At 41.5% G+C, this 22237-nt stretch overlaps 1 protein-coding gene across 1 annotated transcript in view; it reads left to right on the forward strand.

Moving 5' to 3' along the window:
* The first annotated feature begins 11039 nt into the window (after positions 1-11039).
* The window catches only part of RASGRP3 (RAS guanyl releasing protein 3), a 75618-nt gene continuing 64420 nt past the window's right edge, over positions 11040-22237 (forward strand). Inside the window, exon 1 of the mRNA XM_060244376.1 lies at positions 11040-11306. The gene's annotated coding sequence lies outside the window, so the exon portion shown is untranslated. The remainder of the gene's footprint in view (positions 11307-22237) is intronic.

Below are 22237 nucleotides of genomic sequence, written 5' to 3' on the forward strand. Positions count from 1 at the left end.
GTTTCCTATCCTCTGGGGTTTGATGTGTAGGATTAAATTTAGCTAAACAGGCAGCACACAAGAGGCTTTGACATCCAACACTAGACTTTTTATTGCTTCACACACACATACATACACACTTGTAACTACAACCTAGCAAAACAGAACTAAGTGAAGCCCTTCTCATACTGGTCTTAAGGAGGGAAACTGAAACTAGTCTGTGAGAGCTCACCTAAAGACATACACATATATGCCTCTTGATAGCTCATATGACCTTCCATGTGAAGTGAGGTGGGGTGAGGATGATTTGGATTAGCAAAGCAGCAGGCAAGAAAAGCTACAATGAATCTCAGGAAATAAGGTGGGATACAAAAGTTTTAAATGAATACTCAAAAAGGCTTAAGCAGCATTCTTGGCTTCAAATTCTTCCCACAAAAAGAAGCTATCATACTTTTCTCCTTGATGGTTTTTTTCCATTGATTTTGGCCCCATGCTGCAGTAGTTTATCCCCTGATTTCTGCACACATAATTGTGCCTTTAGTTTTTGTTTTTAAAGAATTTTATTAAGAACATATGGTAACAATATCCATTAATAACATTTTTTTAATCTTTCCCATATGCTATTTTCTAAATCCCCCTCCCCCCGTTACTTGACTCCCGCCGATGTTTTAAACTTAAAATGCTAACACTTAAAGGTACCCTTAAACCATATAAACCTAGGTTCATATTTCTTCTTTTTTCTAATACTAAATCATTATTAAAAAATTGTCCAATGACCTTTTATTTTCCATTGTTTTTCTACATAACCTCTAAACTTTTTCCACTCCTTTCTATAAACTTCCAAATCATAATCTCTTAAAATTCTTGTTAGTTTATCCATCTCACTCCATGCTATAACTTTTGTAATCTAATCCCATTTTTCTGGTATTTTTTCTTGCTTCCATAACTGCACATACAGTGTCCTAGATGCTGAAAGCAAGTACCAAATCAAAGTTCTATCTTCTTTTGGAAATGTTTCTATTTGTAATCCCAACAGAAATGTCTCTACAACTTTCTTAAATTCATATCCCAGGGTCCTGGAAATTTCTTGTTAAATCTTCTGCCAATACTTTTTTGCTCTTTCACAAGTCCACCACATATGGTAGAAAGAACCTTCATGTTTTTTACATTTCCAACATCTATCTGGCATCTTATTGTTCATCTTTGCCAACTTTTTAGGAGTCATATACCATCTATACATCATTTTAAAACAGTTCTCTTTAATACTCTGACATGTTGATAGTTTCATAGAGTTGTTCCAAAGATATTCCCATGTGTCCATCTGTATTTCTTTATTTACATTGATTGCCCATTTAATCATTTGAGATTTCACTACTTCATCTTCTGTAGATCATTTTAAAAGTAACTTATATATTTTTGAAATTAATTTTTCATTATCTCCCAGCAGAACATTTCTCCATTTCTGTTTGCTCTCGTTTTATTCCTTCAGCTTTGATATCATTTTCCACCAAGCTCTTTATTTGTTGCATTTGAAACCAGTCATATTTGTTATTCAACTCCACAGCGGATTTCAATTCTATTTTACCACTTTGTATTTTTAATAGTAGGTTGTATGATAACCCTCTTTCTTCACCGGTCTTAGCTGTTATTTTTATCACTTCTTCTGGCACTATCCATAATGGCTTTCTCTCATCACCATACTTCTTATACTTCATCCATGTATTTAACAGATTATTTCTTATATAATGGTAAGAAAAAAACCATCCATTTTTTTCTTCCCGTAGTACATGTAAGCGTGCCAGCCGAATTTATTTCCATGACCTTCCAACATTAAAAGTTTTTTATTTGACAGTGTCACCCAATCTTTTATTTATACTGCATCATGATATATTCTTAAGTCTGGTAGCTGGACTCCTCCTCTCTCTTTAGCATCTGTTAAAATTTTCATTTTAATCCTTGGTTTCTTCTTAGCTGAAACAAATTCTGAAATCTTCCTTTGCCATTTATTGAATTGTTTACTGTCTTTCACAATTGGAATAGTTTGAAACAAATACATTATTCTGGGCAAAATGTTCATCTTAATTGCTTCTATTCTACCCAGCAAAGTCAAATTAAGTTTATTCCATTTCATCAAATCTTTATCCATTTTATGCCATAGCTTTTCATAATTATTTTTAAACAAATCAATATTCTTCATTGTTATCTCCAAGCCCAAATATTTTACTTTGGAAGCAACTTCACATCCCATCAATCTCTGCAATTCCTTTTGTTTGTTTGCTTGTATATTTTTACAAAGAAGTTTTGACTTTTCTTTATTAACATAAAATCCCGCCAATTCTCCATATTCTTGTATCTTAGCTAACAACAAAGGTGTTACTTGTACAGGATTTTCAGTTATGAACATTATGTCATCAGCAAATGCTCTATATTTATAAATAGATCCTCTGATTTGTAGCCCTTCTCTTTCTTTATCATCTTGTACTTGTATCAGTAAAATTTCAAGAGTCATAATAAACAACAATGGTGAAAGCGGGCAACCTTGTCTTGTACCTTTACTAATCATCATATTATCTGTAAGATCTGCATTTATAAACAACTTTGCACTCTGTTCTGTATAAATTGCTTTTATTATTCTTATAAAGTGCTCTCCAAGTTCTATCTTTTCCATAACTACAAACATAAAGTCCCAGTTCAAATTATCAAAAGCTTTCTCTGCATCCGCAAAGAATAATGCAACTTCTTTTTCTGGATGTTTTTCATAATATTCTACAATATTTACAACTGTTCTTATATTATCTCTTATTTGTCTTTTAGGGAGAAATCCTGCTTGAGCTTCCTTTATAAAGTTCATCAAATATTGTTTAAGTCTTTCTGCCAAGATTCTTGTGTATATCTTATAATCAATATTTAATAATGAAATTGGTCTATAATTCTGTACATTCGTGACATCTCTATCTTCTTTAGGTATCAACGAAATTACAGCTTCCTTCCAGGTATTTGATATTTTCCCTTTTATTCTTATCATATTCATCAATTTTTGTAATTTTGGTACTAATTCTTCTTTAAAAAATTTTAAAAATTTAGCCGTGTAACCATCTGGCCCAGGTGCCTTACCAATTTTCATTGTATTAATTGTTGCTTCAATTTCAATTTTTTCAATTGGATCATTCAAAATTTTCTTCATATTTTCCGTTAGGAGTGCTATTTTAACATTTTGCAAGTACTCTTCAATCATTTCTTTTCTTATTTTCAAACCCTTAAATAAGTTGGCATAATACTTAACAAATTCTCTTTTTATTCCTTCTTGATCTACTATCTCTCTGCCACCAGTCACAATTTTGCTAATAGTTTTACTTTCTCTCTTTTTCTTCATTTGCCAAGCTAAATACTTTCCAGGCTTATTCACACCCTCAAAAGATTTCTGTTGCAATTTTTTCAAATTCCATTCAATTTCTTTGTTCAGCAAATGTCTCATTTGAGTTTGTAATATAGTAATCTCCCTTATAATTTTCTTTTTCCCTGGCCTTTTTCTCGGTTCCCCTTCTTTTTTCTTTATCATATTTTGCATGTCTAGTCTCTGTTTTTCTTTCGCTCTTTTATCCTTATTATTTAATGTAATCAGTATCCCTCTCATTACTGCTTTATAAGCATCCCATACCATCTTAAATTCTATATCATCTTTATCATTTACTTGAAAGAAAGCTCTTGTTTCATTTTCTAGAAATGTCACAGTTTTTTTATTTTGTAACAAATCTTCATTTATTCTCCATCTTCTTGATTTTTTTTTGCAATTTTGTAATCCATAATATTGGGTTATGATCAGCACTTATCTTTGGTAAAATCTCTACAAATCTTTAGTGCCCCATAACATGTCAATTCTGGAAGAAGTGTTATGTCTCACTGAAAAAAAAAGTATAGTCTCTTACTTCCAGGTTGAATTTTCTCCAGATATCTTCCAAATTTTCTTATTTAACCAGTTCAAAAAAAGATTTTGGCAGTTTCCTTTCCTTGTTGTTACTTTTTTGCCCAGATCTATCTATTTTGTTCTGTATTGTTCCATTGAAATCCCCCATCATCAATATCTGGTCATAAGTCACTTCATCAAGCTGTTGGGTAATGTCTTTGAAAAAAGCATCTTTTGTGCCATTTGGTGCATAGTCCTAATAACAACGTTTTCTTTGCATTTATTATTATCTCTACTGCCACGTATCTTCCATCCTTGTCTTTAAATATCAATTTTGGCTCTAATTGTTGATTAATATAAAAAATCACGCCCCTTTTCTTTTGTTCCGCCAATGAAAAAAATTCCAATCCTAATTGTTTATTCCATAAATATTTGTAATCCTTTTGTTGTACATGGATTTCTTGTAAACAAATTATATTACAATTTTGCTTTTTAATCCAATGAAATGTTGCTTTTCTTTTTTGCGGTGAATTTAGTCCATTTACATTCCAAGATAATAATTTGTAATCCATCATGGTGCAAAGTCTTTATTCTGACTCTACTCTCTCCTACTGTCAAAATCTTTTGAAAACTTTTGTTCAAGATTTTCCCTACCATTTCTTTTGTCATAAATCTTATAACTACATCTCTTGGCAATTTTTTGTTCTTGGCGTATGATGAATTGACTCTATACATATAGTCATACATATTTCCAGTCCCTTCAGGATCTTCCTCCAAGAAGTCAGCAATTATTTTCACAATATATCCCTTTAAGTCAGTTCCTTCCTCCTCAGGTACTCCTCTCAGATGAATTTGGGTTTCCATCAGTCTGCAGTCATGGATTGTCACCTTCTCTTGCAGCTTTAACAAAATGGAAACATGCACTTTAACTTTCTCCTCTACATCCTGGACATTTTCCTTAACCACCACCACCTCATTTTTAAAGTCTTCCATTTCCTTTTTAAGGTCTCCAACGTCTTTTTTTAAGTTCTTTTTTACAAGCCGTTAACATCTTCTCGACTCCTTTGATTAAAGGGGGGGGAGGGCCTCCATACCAGGGAATCTCCCCTCCCTGCCCCCTCCCTCTCTCACACACACAAATACTTACTTGGTCCTTCCGGAGAACTCTGCCTGCTGTGAAAACGAAAGCAAAGAAAGGGAGGGGCCGTTCTCCGAAGCCCTTCCTGTTTCCTCCTTCCTGCCCAGCCTTAAAGGGGCAGACATTTACAAACTGCTCAGGAGCTCTACACCAACATGAACCCTACAGGTATGTTCTCCCCCCTCCCCCCCACCCCACCCCCGCTTCCTGATTTCTGGAGACCGGGGGATGAAGCTGCGAACCCAGAAGTCTCCCGCCAAAGCGGGGGGGTTGGGAACAGTGGTGTAGGGAGGGGGGCGGGTCACCCCAGCTCTGGAGGGTCTGGGGGGCCCCTTGGCAATGTCAAGGGGCCCCTCAGAAGCCGGCTGCCTGGCGTCCCCGCCGCCGCACTCACGTTGCTACCGAGATGATCTGTGACTCCTCTCTCCCTGTGAACCGATCGAAACATTAGTCCCCTGCACACACACACACACAAACCGTATGCTCGTATTCTCCCTTTCCCTCTCCCAACCCGGTAGTGAAGGAAACCTCCCGGAGGTGTGACTTTAAACCAAACAGATCGCGCTTCTAGCCCTCCTCCCCCCCCTCTCTCCCGCTTCATTAGAAGCCTATTACATGGCTGAGCTTTAGCAGGGGCAACCGAGTGGGGGGCAGGGCACGCCGCCCAGTAGGAAGGGTCAGGCTACCCTTCCCACCGGCTCTTTGAATCTCTTTGATTCATGCCTACCCGGCAGTGACAGGGTCAATTCCCCCTTCACCCCGGACGGAAAAAATGGGGGAAGAGGAAGCCAAAGAGAGGCTGGAATGGAGTTAGAGGGAAGGGAGGGTCAGCTTTCCCTAGCCACATCAAATGTTCTGGACGGAAGGAAGTCCTGGCCATTGCAAAAAAGGAAGATTGTTTCCCTTTCAAAAAGAACCCAGTACTAGGTCCATTTTTCCCACCTAAGCCAAAGAGTTTTCCCTACTAGAAAAGACTGCACCATTTTGGTCTTTTCAGTTTAGATGTGTGCGTGTGAGTGAGAGAGTGAGTGATAGAGAGAGTGAGAGAGACAGATAGATAGATAATGGGACATTGTGTAATGCACTGGAGTGCCACGTTCATGCTGGCGATCATAGGCGAGGAGAGGAGCTGGGCGCCGCCGCTGCCTAGCGCCGGAGGCAGCCAGGGCCGAGGCGGGTGGCTACCGGGGCCATGCTGCGCCACTCCAACAGGGGGGCTCTCTCCGCCCACCTGCGAGCCCAAGGGCCTCCCTGCCCTGCGCGCCACGAGGAGGCGCCTCCAGTTGCTAGGGCGAGCTGGTCCTTGCCTCTGGCGAGGCAGCCCGGGGAGCGCGCTGCTGCACTCCACGCAGCGCGCAAGGGGCCTGCGCTGCTGCCGGCCGCCAAGGTCATAGAGCGGGAGCCGGGGCGGGGGTGGCCATGGCGCCGGTGCCTCCCGACCGTGGAGCCAGTCTCTCTGGCCCCGCCGGCGCAGCCAGCCGGTAGATCTGCCATTGTGCAAGTCTGCCGGGATTTTGGTCTGGAACCTTCATCGTTGCAGGTGTTTAAAACATATATACGATATGTTGGCTCTTTCGCACACATTGCGTGGCTCTTAAAGCCCCCCCCCATCGGCCAGCTCGGAGAACACATTTAAAGTTGAAGTTGCTTTCTTTCCACCTCCACCTCCATCACTTCCTGTTTCCAGCAGGGCTCCCTCGCAAGTGGTGGCCATCCTGCGGAAGTGACATCACTGGAAGTGACATCATATCCTTTTTCTGGCGGCATGCACACACATAGGGGGACCCACATAAATCTTGGGCCCCAGGCCCCCAAAGCCCTAGCTACGCCCCTGGTTGGGAAGCCTATCCAAATCACACAATCTTTGACGTACTTCCTATTTTGCTTGTAGGGAATGCAAAGCTGTGACGATGGTACATTCTTCAATAACTGCAAGTAATCCAAACAATAACTTCTTTCCCAGTTTTTAGCATTATCCTTATTTTAACAAAGTCCAAAATTTAATCTTTCTTTTCTTCTTCCCCTCTCTCTAAATCACTCCTTCCCACCTTCCAAATTTATTTTGTTTGCTTTAAAAAAGTTCTGGAGTGAAAGACTGTAATCAGTACCTCTCCACAGATATCCAGCTTAACATCGATCTTTCCAGCTATCAGATGTTCACCAGTCCCAAAGAAGATTAGGATCTTTCCAAGCTTATTCCAATTGAATGGCTCTGAAAGCCTCTGTAGATGATAAAAACGCCACTCTTCTCCAGGGGCCCCTCAAAGCCTCAGAAGAGCCCCCAACGCAGCTGTCTATCAGCCAAAGTAAACCCCCTCTGAGGTCTTGTGCGTATCTTGGATAAATCTTTAGCTGAGAGATGTAGGTAGAAGGCCAGAAGGAGCCTTTTCCTACCCCGAACAGAGGCTTCAGTCTGTCCGCGTTAAAGAGAGAGGTCAGCTCGCCATTTCCCTAATCCCGGAAGCCGTCTTGTGCCTTTAGTTTTCACTTCTTTTTTGTTTTGTTTCCCCCCTGGGTTTTTGACCACTTTCTTCCCAATCTTTTGCTAGAAGCTGATTTTGAGTTGCCTTTTTCCTCATGTGTAATGTTTCAGTTGGCTTCCTTTGTCCTGCCCACACCCACCCACCTCCAGCTAAGGTTGCCAATCCCCAGTTGGCACACAAACCCACTAAGAGGAAGCTGTGTGCAGAACAAGAGAACAATACTGAGAAACAACACACCTATATTACTGGCAAATGAACATAGATAAAGATAAATTTATAAATAGCTGAATTACATCTTTAAGACAAAAATTTCATACATTCAAATTGTGCAAAAATGCTATTCATATATAAATACTAGACCCGTCAAAAAAGCCGCTAAAATTGGAAACTATAGTCCATTTCTAAATATCCAAAATCCACTGTGTTCTTGCAGATTTTCAATGGGAAATAAATCCCTTCTCCTTACACCAGTGGAGCAAAGGTAAGAACCCTGCTAATTGGAACTCTGTTGACAGGGTTGCAGGCTGGAACTGACCGTTTCACTGTAGAGCTTCGTCGGACATATAAGTCGGGGTATCATTCAGTGCTTGTGCATTTCACAGAACTTCTCTAAACCTGATGAATCATGAAGCTGGCTCCTCCTGGGATGTCCTCAGGGTTCTCAGAAAGCTAGGGAGGGGGATGTCTGATGGGCACTCCATTGTGCCCTATAGAGACTGATTCCCATAGGGTATAACTGAGAATTGATCCATGGGTATCTGGAGCTCTGGAGGGTGTTTTTTTAGGTCGATGCACCAAATTTTCAGCTTAGCATCTGGCACCTCTCCTCAAAACAAACTTTCAAAAAGATTGGATTAAGGCAGGGGTGTCAAAGTCATTTGCTATAAGGGCCAGATCTTGACCATGTCAGGCCGGGCCACGTATGCCATAAAATGTAATGCCAGGTCAAGGAGATACAAATTTATAAAGGATACAGAAATACACACTCAGCCTCAGGGCTTTTTTGGAGCAGGAGCGCACAGGAACGCGGTTCCAACTGGCTTGGTGTCAGGGGTGTGGCCTAATATGCAAATGAGTTCCTGCTGGGTTATTTCTACAAAAAAGCCCTGCTCAGCCTCATCCACCTCACTGGCTTGCTGAGCCTCAGCCAACAGAAGGAAGAGAGGCTTCACTCAGTAGCTCTTCTGTACAATTGAGAGAGCCTGGCAAAGCAAGCTCTCCTTCCCCCACTTCCTCCCCAAGGGAGGATCTTTGTTCTGTAGCTCCTGTGCGACTGAGCAAGCCTGGCAAAGCATATTGTGACACAGAAGGAAGCAAGAGAGGGAGAAGGAAGCAGACGACAGTGAGTTGCTCGTGGGCCTGATAGGAGCCCTACAGGGGCCTGATTTGGCCCCTAGGCTACAGGTTTGACACCCCTGGATTAGGGGGACCAATTCTATAAGCCCCCAAAGGAGGTGCCCCTATGCATTATTTCCAAATGGATGGAAGGTGTTTAAAAGGAGTGTGGTCCCTTTAAATGTGATGGCCAGAACTCCCTTTGGAGTTCAGTTGTGCTTGTCACACCCTTGCTCCCAGCTCCACTCCCAAAGTCTCCTGGCTCCACCCACAAAGTCCCCAGATATTTCTTGAATTGGACCTGGCAACCCTACCTCTAGCCCATGTTTCTTTTTTCTTTTGATATTTTTGAATTTTTATGTGCATGTGTGTGTGAGTGTATGTGTGTATACTCATGAGTGTGTGAGTGTATGTGTGTGTGAGTGTATGTATGCACCTGGAAGTCATGGTGACCTCTGGTGACTGACCCCTACTGAGAACATAGAGGATATTCAGAGAGGTGGCTGAATAAAGCCTACCCTCACTTCCTGGCTCTGGTATTTCAAGGAGGTCTCCCATCCAAGTACTTGCCAGAGTCAACCCTGCTTAGCTTACAAGATCTGATGAGATCAGACTTTTCTGGGCTATCCAGGTCAGGGCCTCCAGCCCCACATTTCAACAGTAGGACTGTCATGGTCTTCCCCCACCCAAGACAAGTGGTGTTGTTTTTTTAAAAACTAAAATATTGATATATAACTAGAGTGTTGTAACAGTAGGCTTTCTGAATTCTGAATTCCTAGCTTTCACTTAAACAACACAACAAAAAGTCTCTAGCTTCATTCCTTGTGGAGCTATAAGGAAAAAAGCATATCTCTGTGAGGGATGGCAATACTTACGTTTAAAAAACGAAAGATGTACTAAAATAACATGGGGAGCATCAGCTTGCAGTTTTCTCTCAAGTATCAGGTATATTTGCAATTTTGCTTGTACAAATCTAAGGCATTCATAACTTAAATTCCATAAATATGACAAATATTGTAATTTGATATGCTTCGTAAATTATAAACAATGCATTTATATGGCTGAAGCAGTAATATTTGTTATGTTTGATAGGACACTAAATGTTTTTGTTGTTGTTCAGTCGCACAGTCGAGTCTGACTCTTTGCGACCCCATGGACAAAGTCATGCCAGGCCCTCCTTTCTTCCACCATCCTCCGAAGTCTGCTCGAATTCATATTGGTTATATCAGTAACGCTGTCCAGCCATCTCGTCTTTTGCCATCCCCTTCTTCTTTTGCCTTCTGTCTTTTCCAGCATCAGGATCTTCTCCAGTGAGTGTTCCCTTCTCATTTGGTGGCCAAAGTATTTGAGCTTCAGCTTCAGCATCTGACCTTCCAGGGAACAGTCAGGGTTAATTTCCCTTAGGACTGACAGATTTGATCTTCTTGCAGTCCAAGGGACTCTCAAGATTCTTCTCCAGCACCACATCTCAAAAGCATCTATTCTTCTGTGCTCTGCCTTCCTCATGGTCCAGCTCTCACAGCCATACATTACTACTGGGAATACCATCGCTTTGACTATACAAACTTTTGTTGGCAGGGTGATGTCTCTACTTTTTATTATACTGCCCAGGTTTGCCGTAGCTGTCCTTCCAAGGAGCAAACATCTTTTAATTTTATGGCTACAGTCACCATCTGCAGTGATCTTGGATCCCAGAAATGTGAGGTCTGTCACTAAGTATTACATATACTTAAATGTTCCCCAAAATTTCCATAAGAAAAATCAGGAAACCCTGTTTCTTTTCCATGGCTTCAAAATTTCCAGAAATTTTACATTTTCAGTATAAAAATTGAGTTCTCAAAAAACCCAAGGCTCCTCTGGAAATCTGCACTGTAAACTGTTAAATTCATATACAGAAATCCCAAATCTTGTGACGGGAAATCAGGCAATTAAAGTAGACTTTTAGTTTCTTTACACTGAGGCACTCACAGTGCTGTTAATGAAACTTGACTGGAAGATCCAGGAAGAAGAAATTCCATATGGCACCAATGAAATTGTACTTCTTGTGGTAAGAATGTTACATGAGTTGTCTGAATGTTTCATTTTGTATCATGACAAACATGGGGAAGGTCACCTCATTGCTTTCCTTGCATTTCCTGATGCCTTTGCTGCTCTAGGTTGTATTGTGGAAGCCCTATTTATAGCATAAGAAACGGAAAAAGCTCTTCTGGAGGCAGGAAGACAAGTCAGGAAAGAATAGGTGGAAGTGGGGCTGCCATTTCACCAAACAATTTGGAAAGAATTGAGCTTCAAACCTCACAAGCCCTGCCATTGTTGCCAAGATTGTGAACTAAGCACAATGCCCTGTTTTTTTCCCTTCAGAAATTATCAAAAGTAGGCCTTGAATGTGAAGAGTGATGGAATGAAGGAGCCCCTCAGCAGAGACCAACTGGATGGGAAAAGGGAGATCACATAGGTACATGATGAGGTAAGTGTTCTTTGTGCATTTTTATTTTATTTCCTTATTATTTATTACTTTATTTATTTATTGCTGAACTGTAACATAAATAAGTAGATACAGCTCTTAAACCTGAGTTCTGGAAAACAAGGTATCAATCAGGGCATTTTAGATTTCAGAAGAGGGAGGAACAGATTGTAGCAAAGTGGAGGACATAGTGTTCTGCAAACAGATTACCTGTTTTAAATATATTCCAATGGTCCACTGATATATATACTGTGCAAGTTCAGAATCACTCAATAGCTAACTAATCTTTGTTAAATCATCCCAAGTATTCACCTGATGAAATCCCCTCTGGCTCACTAAAGCTTATCCCCCATTGAATCATTTCATGGGCAACTACTTTAAGTATATACACTTCATTAAGGACATACAATGGAAATGACCAGGGTCCATAGCCCAGAGTTCTTTGCAAGAATTCTACTACCCAGCAGGTGTTAGGTTGTCTGCTAAAACTTATCCACAATAACCTCTGCACATCTCTGCATGACAGCTCTCACATTCTGTTCTGCTCCCATAGCTTTCTGTGAGACAGAATGTGTCTCGATTGTACTGCATACAGATGTAAATACATGTGAACGGGTACAACACATCAGGGCACTGTGTTGCTTTTATCCCTCCATAATCCATATAGGTGCTGCTGGATATGTTTAAGTTGCTGATATGCTGTAAGTGTATCAAAATATTCTATTACCTTTTGTTCATTCCAAAAAGTAGTTATAGTTAGACATTAACTCAGCAAGTGTGAAAGAATTTTTACTCGCATGTGATGGTGGTGAGAGGGCACATCCAGGCAGTGATTCTTTATTTTATTTATTTTATTTTATTCAATTTTTAGCTCGCCCTTTCCGTAGAACAGGCTCAGGGCAGGTTACATCATAAAAGAAGACAATCAACAGTTAAAACCAATAAAATATGTGAGATCTAAAATTACAGAGTAAACAATGGAGGCTAAAATGACAAATTCTGCCTCACAAGCATGGCCTATTGTCCAGGTCCAGAACATTACAAGCACATAGATGTGTCCATATTTCTCATGCTGGATGGACTGCAGGTAATAAGCCTATACGTTGTTTTTTAAACTTGTTTAAGGATTATTGTCTTTTCCCTATAAAATAATCCTTAAAAATTCTTCGTCAACTGTAGAAATTGTTGTTGTTCAGTTGCACAGTCGAGTCTGACTCTTTGCGACCCCATGGACAAAGTCGTGCCAGGCCCTCCTGTCTTCCACCATCCTCTGAAGTCTGCTCAAATTCATGTTTGTTACATCAGTAACGCTGTCCAGCCATCTCATCTTTTGCCATCCCCTTCTTCTTTTGCCTTCTGTCTTTCCCAGCATCAGGGTCTTCTCCAGTGAGTGCTCCCTTCTCATTTGGTGGCCAAAGTATTTGAGCTTCAGCTTCAGCATCTGACCTTCCAGGGAACAGTCTGGGTTGATTTCCCTTAGGACTGACTGATTTGATCTTTTTGCAGGCCAAAGGACTCTCAAGATCCTTCTCCAGCACCACAGCTCAAAAGCATCTATTCTTCTGCGCTTGGCCTTCCTTATGGTCCAGCTCTCACAGCCATACATTACTGCTGGGAATACCATTGCTTTGACTATACAGACTTTTGTTGGCAGGGTGATGTCTCTACTTTTTATTATACTGCCCAGGTTCGCCATAGCTGTCCTCCCAAGGAGCAAGCGTCTTTTAATTTCCTGGCTACAGTCACCATCTACAGTGATCTTGGATCTCAGTAATGTGAAGTCTGTCACTACTTCCATATCTTCCCCCTTCTATTTGCCAAGGTGTGATGGGGCCAGATGCCATGATCTTAGTTATTTTGATGTTGAGTTTCAAGCCTACTTTTGTGCTTTCCTCTTTCACCCTCAACAAGAGGTTCTTTAGGTCCTCCTCACTTTCTGCCATTAGAGTGGTGTCATCTGCATATCTGAGGATGTTGATGTTTTTCCCAGCAATCTTAATTCTGGATTGTGCTTCATTCAGGCCAGCATTCTGCATGATATACTCTGCATATAAATTAAATAAGCAGGGTGACATCCTTGTCGAACTCCTTTTCCTATTCTAAACCAATCAGTTGTTCCATATCGCGTTCTGACAGTTTCTCAGGAGACATGTGAGGTGGTCTGGTACTCCCATCTCTTTAAGGACTTGCCACAATTTGTTGTGACCCACACAATCAAAGACTTTAGCATAGTCAATGAAACAGAAATAGACATTTTTCTGATACTCCTGTGCTTTCTCCATAATCCATTGAATGTTGACAATTTTATCTCTAGTTCCTCTACCTCTCCAAAATCCAGCTTGAACTTCTGATAGTTCCCGATCTAGATACTGCTGAAGCCTAGCTTGTAGGATCTTTAACATGACGTTGCTGGCATGTGAGATGAGTGCAATGGTGCGATAGTTTGAACATTCCTTGGCATTACTCTTCTTTGGGATTGGAATATAAACTGATCTTTTCCAATCCCATGGCTACTATTACATTTTCCAAATTTGTTGACATAATGTGTGCATCACTTTAACAGCATCATCTTTTAGGACTTTGAAAAGCTCAATTGGGATACCGTCATCTCCGCTCGCTTTGTTGTTAGTAATGCTTTCTAAGCCCCATTTGACTTCACACTCCAGAATGTTTGGCTCAAGTGAGTCAGCGATTTCACTGTCATGGTTGTCAAGGACATTGAGATCCTTCTTGTATAATTCTTCTGTGTATTCTTGCCACATCTTCCTGATCTCTTCTGCTTCTGTTAGATCCCTACTGTTTTTGCAGAAATACATCCTCTCAATTCTATTTTTTCTTTATCAGAGTTTGCTTTATTGGTTTAATCATGAAAAGCTTTTTGTTGAAGGCTTACTGAAAATCTCTCTTAAAGCTAAAGGTAGGAAAGCTTTTTATTATTCAGTACATATTTAAGGAGAAGATCCACAGAGACTGGACATTATTGATGGTACATTAAAATTGAAAGGCTTTTTTCCAAATATTGTTACATATGCATGACAGCTTTCCCAGTGTCTGATAGCAGAATTAAAAGACTGAATAATTTATACAGTCAAAACAATCCCTTCTGGAATGGACAAAAGGTTTGTCTTGTCTACCATTCTGTTTCAAAAAGTAGCCACCCAGACCCTTCAGGGAAACTCACATGCACAAAGAGTGAAGACAAAATATTTCCCTTGCTGCTGAAATTCATCTGAACACGAAGGCTTCATTTATCTATCATGGCCAATAATTGTTATTAGATCTATGCAGGGGTGTCAAACTTATTTGTTAGGAGGGTCAGATCCGACTCAAATGGGACTTTTTGGGTGTGGGCCATGCATGTCATAAAATGTAATGTGAGATAGTGGAGATATGAACTTTATAAAGGACACAGACAAACACAATTAAAAATATTATTTTAAACTTAAAATACAAACATGCTTAAAACTCTTGCAATATTTTGGCTGATTCCGCACTAACCTTGCTCCATGCCAGGCTTCTGTTTTTCTCTGGAGCAAGCTAGTGATTTCGCACCAGCTGCTCCACACAGCCATTTTGCACAGGAAAACCCCACAATTTGCCATGCCACAACTTAAACCTGTTTTTTCAGTTTACACTGCAGCACAGCAAATCATAGGTTTTTCCCGTGCAAAATGACGTTGTGGAACAGCTGGTGCAAAATCACTAGCTTGCTCCAGAGAAAAATGGAAGCCTGGCATGGAGCAAGGTTAGTGCGGAATCAGTCAAAGGTCGTTTTCGCACTCACCTCCAGCCGGCGCGACCCCCCTCTTCACGGCGCAGGATCTGCGCGAATTTCGCACTAAATGCAGCGGAGCAGCCTTTTGCGCCAGAAACTCCCTTCGCAAAAGCCGCGCAAACGCCAAACTGCTTTTTGGCGATTTACGTTTGAGCGGCTTTTGCGCCGGGAGTTTCCGGCACAAAAGGCTGCTCCACGGCATTTAGTGCGAAATCCGCGCAGATCCTGCGCGGTGAAGAGGGGGGTCGCGCCGGCTGGAGGTGAGTGCGAAAACGACCAAAATATTGCAAGAGTTTTAAGCATGTTTGTATTTTAAGTTAAAAATAATATTTTAATTGTGTTAGTCTGTGTCCTTTATAAAGTTCACAGCAGAAACTAAAAATATAAAATACTCTGAGCCTGGGAAAACAATGAAATGGCATTTCAAGCTTCTCCTTCCTGCCCCCCCCCCCAGCTCTACTCAGATTGGCAATGTCTCTCCAGCATAATATCCCCCTTTGATTGTGGGTTCCCAGGTTAGAGTACCCACTAGGCACCAGTTCTAAGGTTCATTCATAGGCTTCCCAATCCCCAGGTCCCAGCGGGGGATTCCAGAGAGAAACGGAAGCCTGGCACGGAGCAAGGTTAGTGTGGAATCAGCCTCTGTTTCAAATGGAAAGGTAGAGGAATAGCGGGATTTGGCAGTTTTTAAAATGACATCAAGATAACAAACAAGGATCACAGCAGAAACTAAAAATATAAAATACTCTGAGCCTGGGAAAACAATGAAATGGCATTTCAAGCTTCTCCTTCCCGCCCCCCCAGCTCTATTCAGATTGGCAATGTCTCTCCAGCATAATATCCACCTTTGACTGTAGATTCCCAGGTTAGAGTACCCACTAGGCACCAGTTCTAAGGTTCATTCATAAGCTTCCCAATCCCCAGGTCCCAGCGGGGGATTCCCAGGTTTTACAAGCTTCCCCCTGCCCTCAGCCAGCTGGCCGGCGGGGAAAGTCCCTCCCCCACACCCACCATGTACCTCTAGATCTTGGGCAGGACCTACAAACAGGTCCGGTTTTAAAATGTGTGTGTGCCTTTAGATTGGAGCAGGAAGTACTTCATGGGGAAGGGTTAGCAACAGCAGACCTCCGAGTGCAGCCCCTCTGTTTGTTTTGCTTTCGTTTTGGACAAGTGAGTGTGTGCGTAAAAGAGCAGCGTAGCCCCTTTACTTTCCAGACCTGGTTGTGGAGGCACCAGAGACTCCTGCTTTGTTCTACTGCTTCAGACCAACAGGGCTGCCCACTTGCACCAGAGACAGTTAAGCGTGTGTGAGAGTGAGAGACAGAAAGTGGGGGGAGGGGAGGGAACTCTATTATTCCCTATGGAGAGTTATTCTCATAGGAAATAATGGAGAATTGATCTGTGGGTATCTGAGGCTCTGGGGGGGCTGTTTGTTTTAGGTAGAGGCACCAGATTTGCAGCATAGCATCCAGTATCTCTCCCCAAAATACCCCCCAAGTTTCAAAAATATTGGACCAGGGGGTCAAATTCTATGAGCCCCAAAAGAAGGTGCCCCTATCCTTCATTATTTCCTATGGAGGGAAGGGATTTAAAAGATGTGTGGTCCCTTTAAATGTGATGGCCAGAACTCTCTTGAAGTTCAATTATGCTTGTCACACCCTTGCTCCTGGCTCCGCCTCCAATGTCTCCTGGTTCCACCCCCAAAGCCTCCTGGCTCCACCCCCAAAGTCCCCAGATATTTCTTGAATTGGACTTGGCAACCCTATTAATTCAGCAGACACATGCTGGCTCAAAGTATAAACCCTTTATTTGCAAGGACACAACTCCAGGAAGCATAGGCTTCAGCTGGCTTTAGGAAGGCTGATCTGCATTCCATTGAAACACATTGCAGCACAGACAGAATTTCAAGGAAAATGTGGGATGGGTTTTCCATTAAGGTCTATAGGCCCTATCTATCTGAGCACAGAGACCTTAATGGAAAATCCACTCTGCAATTTCTTTGCAGCTTTGCTTCTTGCTGCAGCTGGAAAAAACAAGGCAGAAAGAGCAGGGAACTTCATCAGCCTTGGAGCTTCAAAGGGGGAGGACAGGAGGGGGAGAAAGGGGAGAAAAGAGCCCCACATGCCTGATTAAAGTCCTGGGAGGGCCAGTTGTAGCCTGTGGGCTGGACATTTGACACCCCTCATCTATAGCTTCTTGCATTGTTGTGCAATTTTTATTTTTTTAGAACAAAATAAATACGTGACTAGTATGTCTGCATCCTGTCTTCTTAGGCAAGTTGAAGAAAAAGGTGCTTTTTAATAGAAGCCAACATATAAATATTAGGTGTGATCTAAATATTTCTGCATGTTTGAGGTGTCTTATTTGTATTTGTGTTTCTAAAACAGCAGCTTTCTGAGCATTGTGTCAAGTGGTTTCAAAAGCAGATTTTGTCGCACAGTTCTGCTGTTCACATGGGAAAAGTCACAAAATACCTCTGGGCATGTGCAAGCCCTTGGCTGCACCTTAGACAGCTCTTTGTATCCCAGCTGATGAGTTTCAGCTGATAGATAACAGAGCCATTCTGGTTTCTTCATTTCAAGTGTATGTTTTGTCTTGTGCCTAACTAGGAGATAGTCTCATGACTTGAAAGATGGAATTTCACAGGCAGATGAACAATAAAAAGATTCAATACCATTCCCAACCAAGGCATGGTTTTTGCCATTCTTGACTGAATCATGAGACTAACATGTACTGAATGGTGCCCTTTAGCCAGATATTATTAATTTTTAATGGCTCACCCATGCCTTGTTCATAATGTACACCTGATTTTAAAAGACAGAGAAAGAAAATGTGGGTTTTGCTCTTGTTATCCTGTAGGGTAGGGTTGCCAGCCTCTAGACCATAAAGTACAAAAAAAATTACACAAGGAGTAAGGTTGAAACATCACCCAATACTATGTTGCAAGTTAAGTGTGTAATAAATTGTAACAGCGTATAATCTTATATAATAAACAATATAAATATTACAAGCACACAAGGTTGCAATACAAATCCAGCTGGACGGACTATAGAAGGTCAGTCCTGCTTCTCCGTTTCCAGCACTGTGTACCAATACAGTTCTCCAAATGAGGCCGCACAATCGATTTATACAGGGGCATTATGATACTAGCTGATTTGTTTTCAATTCCCTTCCTAATAATTTCCAGCATGGCGTCGGCCTTTTTTATTGCAGTCGAACATTGTCTCAACATTTTCAGTGCGTTATCTACCACGACCCCAAGATCTCTCTCTTCGTCAGTCTCCGCCAGTTCACACCCCATCAAGTTGTATTTATAGTTAGGATTTTTGGCCCCAATGTACATTACTTTGCACTTGGCCACACTGAACCTCATCTGCCACGTTGACGCCCACTCACCCAGCCTCAACAGATCCCTTTGGAGTGCCTAACAATCCTCTCTGATTCTCACCACCCTGAACAATTTAGTGTCATCTGCAAACTTAGACACTTCACTGCTTACTCCCAACTCCAAATCATTAATGAACACGTTAAAGAGCATGGGACCCAGTACTGAGCCCTCCAGCATCCCACTGCTTACCGTCCTCCACTGCGAAAATTGCCCATTTATACTCACTCTCTGTTTCCTATTAATTAGCCTATTTTTGATCCACAAGAGGACTTGTCCTTTTACTCCATGACTCTTGAGCTTGCTAAGGAGCCTTTGATGAGGAACTTTATCAAAAGTTTTCTGGAAGTCAAGGTAAAAAACATCTATTGGGTCCCCTTTGTTCACCCCCTCAAAGAACTCTAGCAGGTTAGTGAGACAAGATCTTCCCTTACAGAACCCATGCTGAGTCTTCCTCAATAACTTGTGTTCATCAATGTGCCTACTCATTCTCTCTTTGATAATGGTTTCCACCAACATTCCCGGTATTGAAATCGGACTGACTGACCTGTAATTTCCCGGATCTCCTCTGGAACCCTTTTTAAAGATGGGGGTGACATTTGCTACCTTCCAGTCCTCAGGAACAGAGGCAGATTTCAATGAAAGATTACATATTTTTTCAGGAGATCCACAATTTCACCTTTGAGTTCTTTCAGAACTCTTGGATGTATGCCATTCGGGCCTGGTAACTTATTAGTTTTTAAATTGTCTATCAGTTGTAGGACCTCCTCTCTAATCACCTCAATCTGACTCAGGTCCTTCAACACCCATCCCAAAATTAGCAGTTCTGGGGTGGGCAAACACTTCTCATCTTTCACAGTGAAGATGGAGGCAAAAAAAATGCATTCAGCTTCTCAGCCATTTCCCTATCCTCCTTTAGTAATCCTTTTACCCCTTGGTCATCCAAGGGCCCCACTGCCTCTCTGGCTGGTTTCCTGCTTCTAATGTATTTAAAGTAATTTTTATTATTGATCATTATGTTTTTTGCCTGCCTGATCACAGTCTTGCATTTGATTTGCCACAGCCTGTGTTCCCTTTTATTAACTTCACTTGGACTAGCTTTCCACTGCTTAAAGGAATCCTTCTTACCTTTTACAGCTTCCATTACTTTGTTTGTTAACCATGCAGGCTTTTTTATATACCTATTTGCGCCTTTCCTGACTTGTGGTATATATTTTATCTAAGCTTCTAGAATTGTAGTTTTAAATAGCCTCCAAGCTTCCCCAAGGGTTTTGACCATATTTACCTTTGCTTTCAGTTTCCTCTTCACATGTCTCCTAATCTCAGAGAATTTACCCCTTTTAAAATTAAAAGTGGTTGTGTTGGTCTTTTGGGGCAACTCTCTATTTATACAAATGGTGAAATCAATAACATTATGGTCACTGCTCCCAAGCAGTGCAATCACTTTTACATCTCTCACCAGGTCTTGGGCATTACTTAGGACCAAATCCAGGATTGCCCCTGATACCTTCTTTGGGGGTCCATAGAATTGGAATCCCTGGTCCAATCTATTTGAAACTTGGGGAGGTCTTTCGAGTAAAGAGGCTACACTGAAAATTTGGTGCCTCTACCTAAAAATAAGCGCCTCCCAGACCACCACATTATCCCAGATAGATTTCCCATTGTAGCCTATGAGGATAATTAACTATAATGGTCCCCATAGCTGTAATGAAGTCAAAGACATTTAAAATGGTCCCTTTATGCATCCATGAAGCTGTAGCTTCCCCCAGAATGACATTTAAAGGGGATGCGGCTATCCAGTTACCCTCCCAATTTTTTTCGGGATTATCCAGGATTGGCTATGATTGATAGCCCTTCTATATCTGGCTGAAAGAATAGCAAATAGATACCAATAAAGTATTTTCCAACTATTTTTTGGCTTGAACAGAGCTGAATGCACACCCCTAATACAGTCAATAAAATGAGACATTCAGCAACCAACCCATTAGAATTTTAGAGGTCTGGAACCAACAGAAAGAACTCAAGCATACCAGGGCTTTTTTCATAGCAGGAATTCCTTTGATTATTAGGCCACACACCCCTGATGTAGCCAATCCTCCAAGAGCTTACAGGGGTCTTCTTACAAGGCCTACTGTAAGTTCTTGGGCTGTGTGGCCTAATATGCAAAGGAGTTCCTGCTACAAAAAAAGCCCTGAGTATAGCATTAGCATTACGCTGCAAAGCACCCGTAACCCGGCTTTCTCTTCTATGGCTCCAAGCCTATGGAACCAACTTCCAGAGGAAATGCGGGCCCTGCGGGACCTTGAACAGTTCCGCAGGGCCTGCAAGACCATCCTCTTCCAATTGGCTTTCGCTAACGAAGAAGGAAATTGTCAAAAAAACCGCCATCATAAAAGTAAACATAGCACTAGTACATTTTATTAATTTTAAAAATTTAATCAGAATTGTAATTAAACTGTTAAACGTAGTTTTATTCAATTTTGGATAATTAATGTATGAATCATGTTGTTAGCCGCCCTGAGCCTGCTCCGGTGGGGAGGGCAGGATACAAATAAAAATTGTTGTTGTTGTTGTTGTAGCATAAGTAGCATTAGACTTACCCCCGTTGCCTGCCAACACTTCCAAGGCTGGAGGGAGAAAAACTGGGGGAATGGAGGGCCATGCTGACATTGTGTGAGTGAGCAAGGTAACTTCATGACATCATGATATTGTGGGAGATGCTCTAGAATTCATCTAGATCTCTATGTCTGTGTCCTGCCTTGCAGTTCTTCCTGGAGGGTTGCCTGCTGCAGCTTCCAACCCTCGGGAATCATGCTATGGCTAAAGTGCTGCAAGGACCTGCTGCTGATCCATACCTCAGAGGTGGCAAAAGTGTCATAATGGCAAAAGTGTTTTAACAGGAAAAGTAACAACCATCTTTGTCTTAAAAAGTGCTACTAGGAAGGAATTCTCAGTCATCAATGTCTTATGATGTGAAGCTGTGGATCAGAATGGGAATGAGAGTGATGGAGGAATAAAGGCTTTGTCTTGTTTCTGTGGAATTTTAACCATGCTATTCCAGACAAACCGTGGGGCCCACCTGACTTAGAAAAAAAACTTAAGTTCTTTTTCCATATTAACTATGCAGGGTAGTAATAGATTAAACTTCTTTTCCACAGAATGCTGTGCACTTACACTATGTTGTTTGCTTAGAAAATCCCTCAAAATGAGGATTAAATCAGTCTGGTAGATAACATCAAACATATCTGTGCACACCAAGGCTTTTTTTGTAGCGGGAATTCCTTTGCATATTAGGCCACACACCTCTGATGTAGCCAGTTCTCCAAGAGCTTACAGGGCTCTTGGTGCAGGGCCTACTGTAAGCTCCAGGAAGATTGGCTGCATCAGGGGGTGTAGCTTCATATGCAATGGAGTTCCTGCTACAAAAAAAGCCCTGGTGCACACACAAACACATGTGAGTCCACACATCCACTTGTAAAGAAAGTGAAGGATGGGTATATCTAGTTGTAAACAACAGCAATTAAAAATTGTTTGTCTCAGAAGACAAATATCAATGTTGTTAACACCTCCCTATGCCCACTCTGCAAGTGAGAATGTTGATTGCTTTTGCACATGCCTAACTCACACAATACCAACATGTCCCTCCATTCCCCAAATGCAAAGGGGGTGCTTTCTGCTACCTGTCTGAAATTCGGCAAGCTGGAGAATCTGTTGGTTGTGATCAAGAGTTTCTTGTTTATTTGTTTTTTTAAAAAAAAATCTGGGGAAGGAGGC

Source organism: Heteronotia binoei, chromosome 1, assembly GCF_032191835.1.
Source record: "Heteronotia binoei isolate CCM8104 ecotype False Entrance Well chromosome 1, APGP_CSIRO_Hbin_v1, whole genome shotgun sequence".
Classification (NCBI taxonomy): Eukaryota; Metazoa; Chordata; class Lepidosauria; order Squamata; family Gekkonidae; genus Heteronotia; species Heteronotia binoei.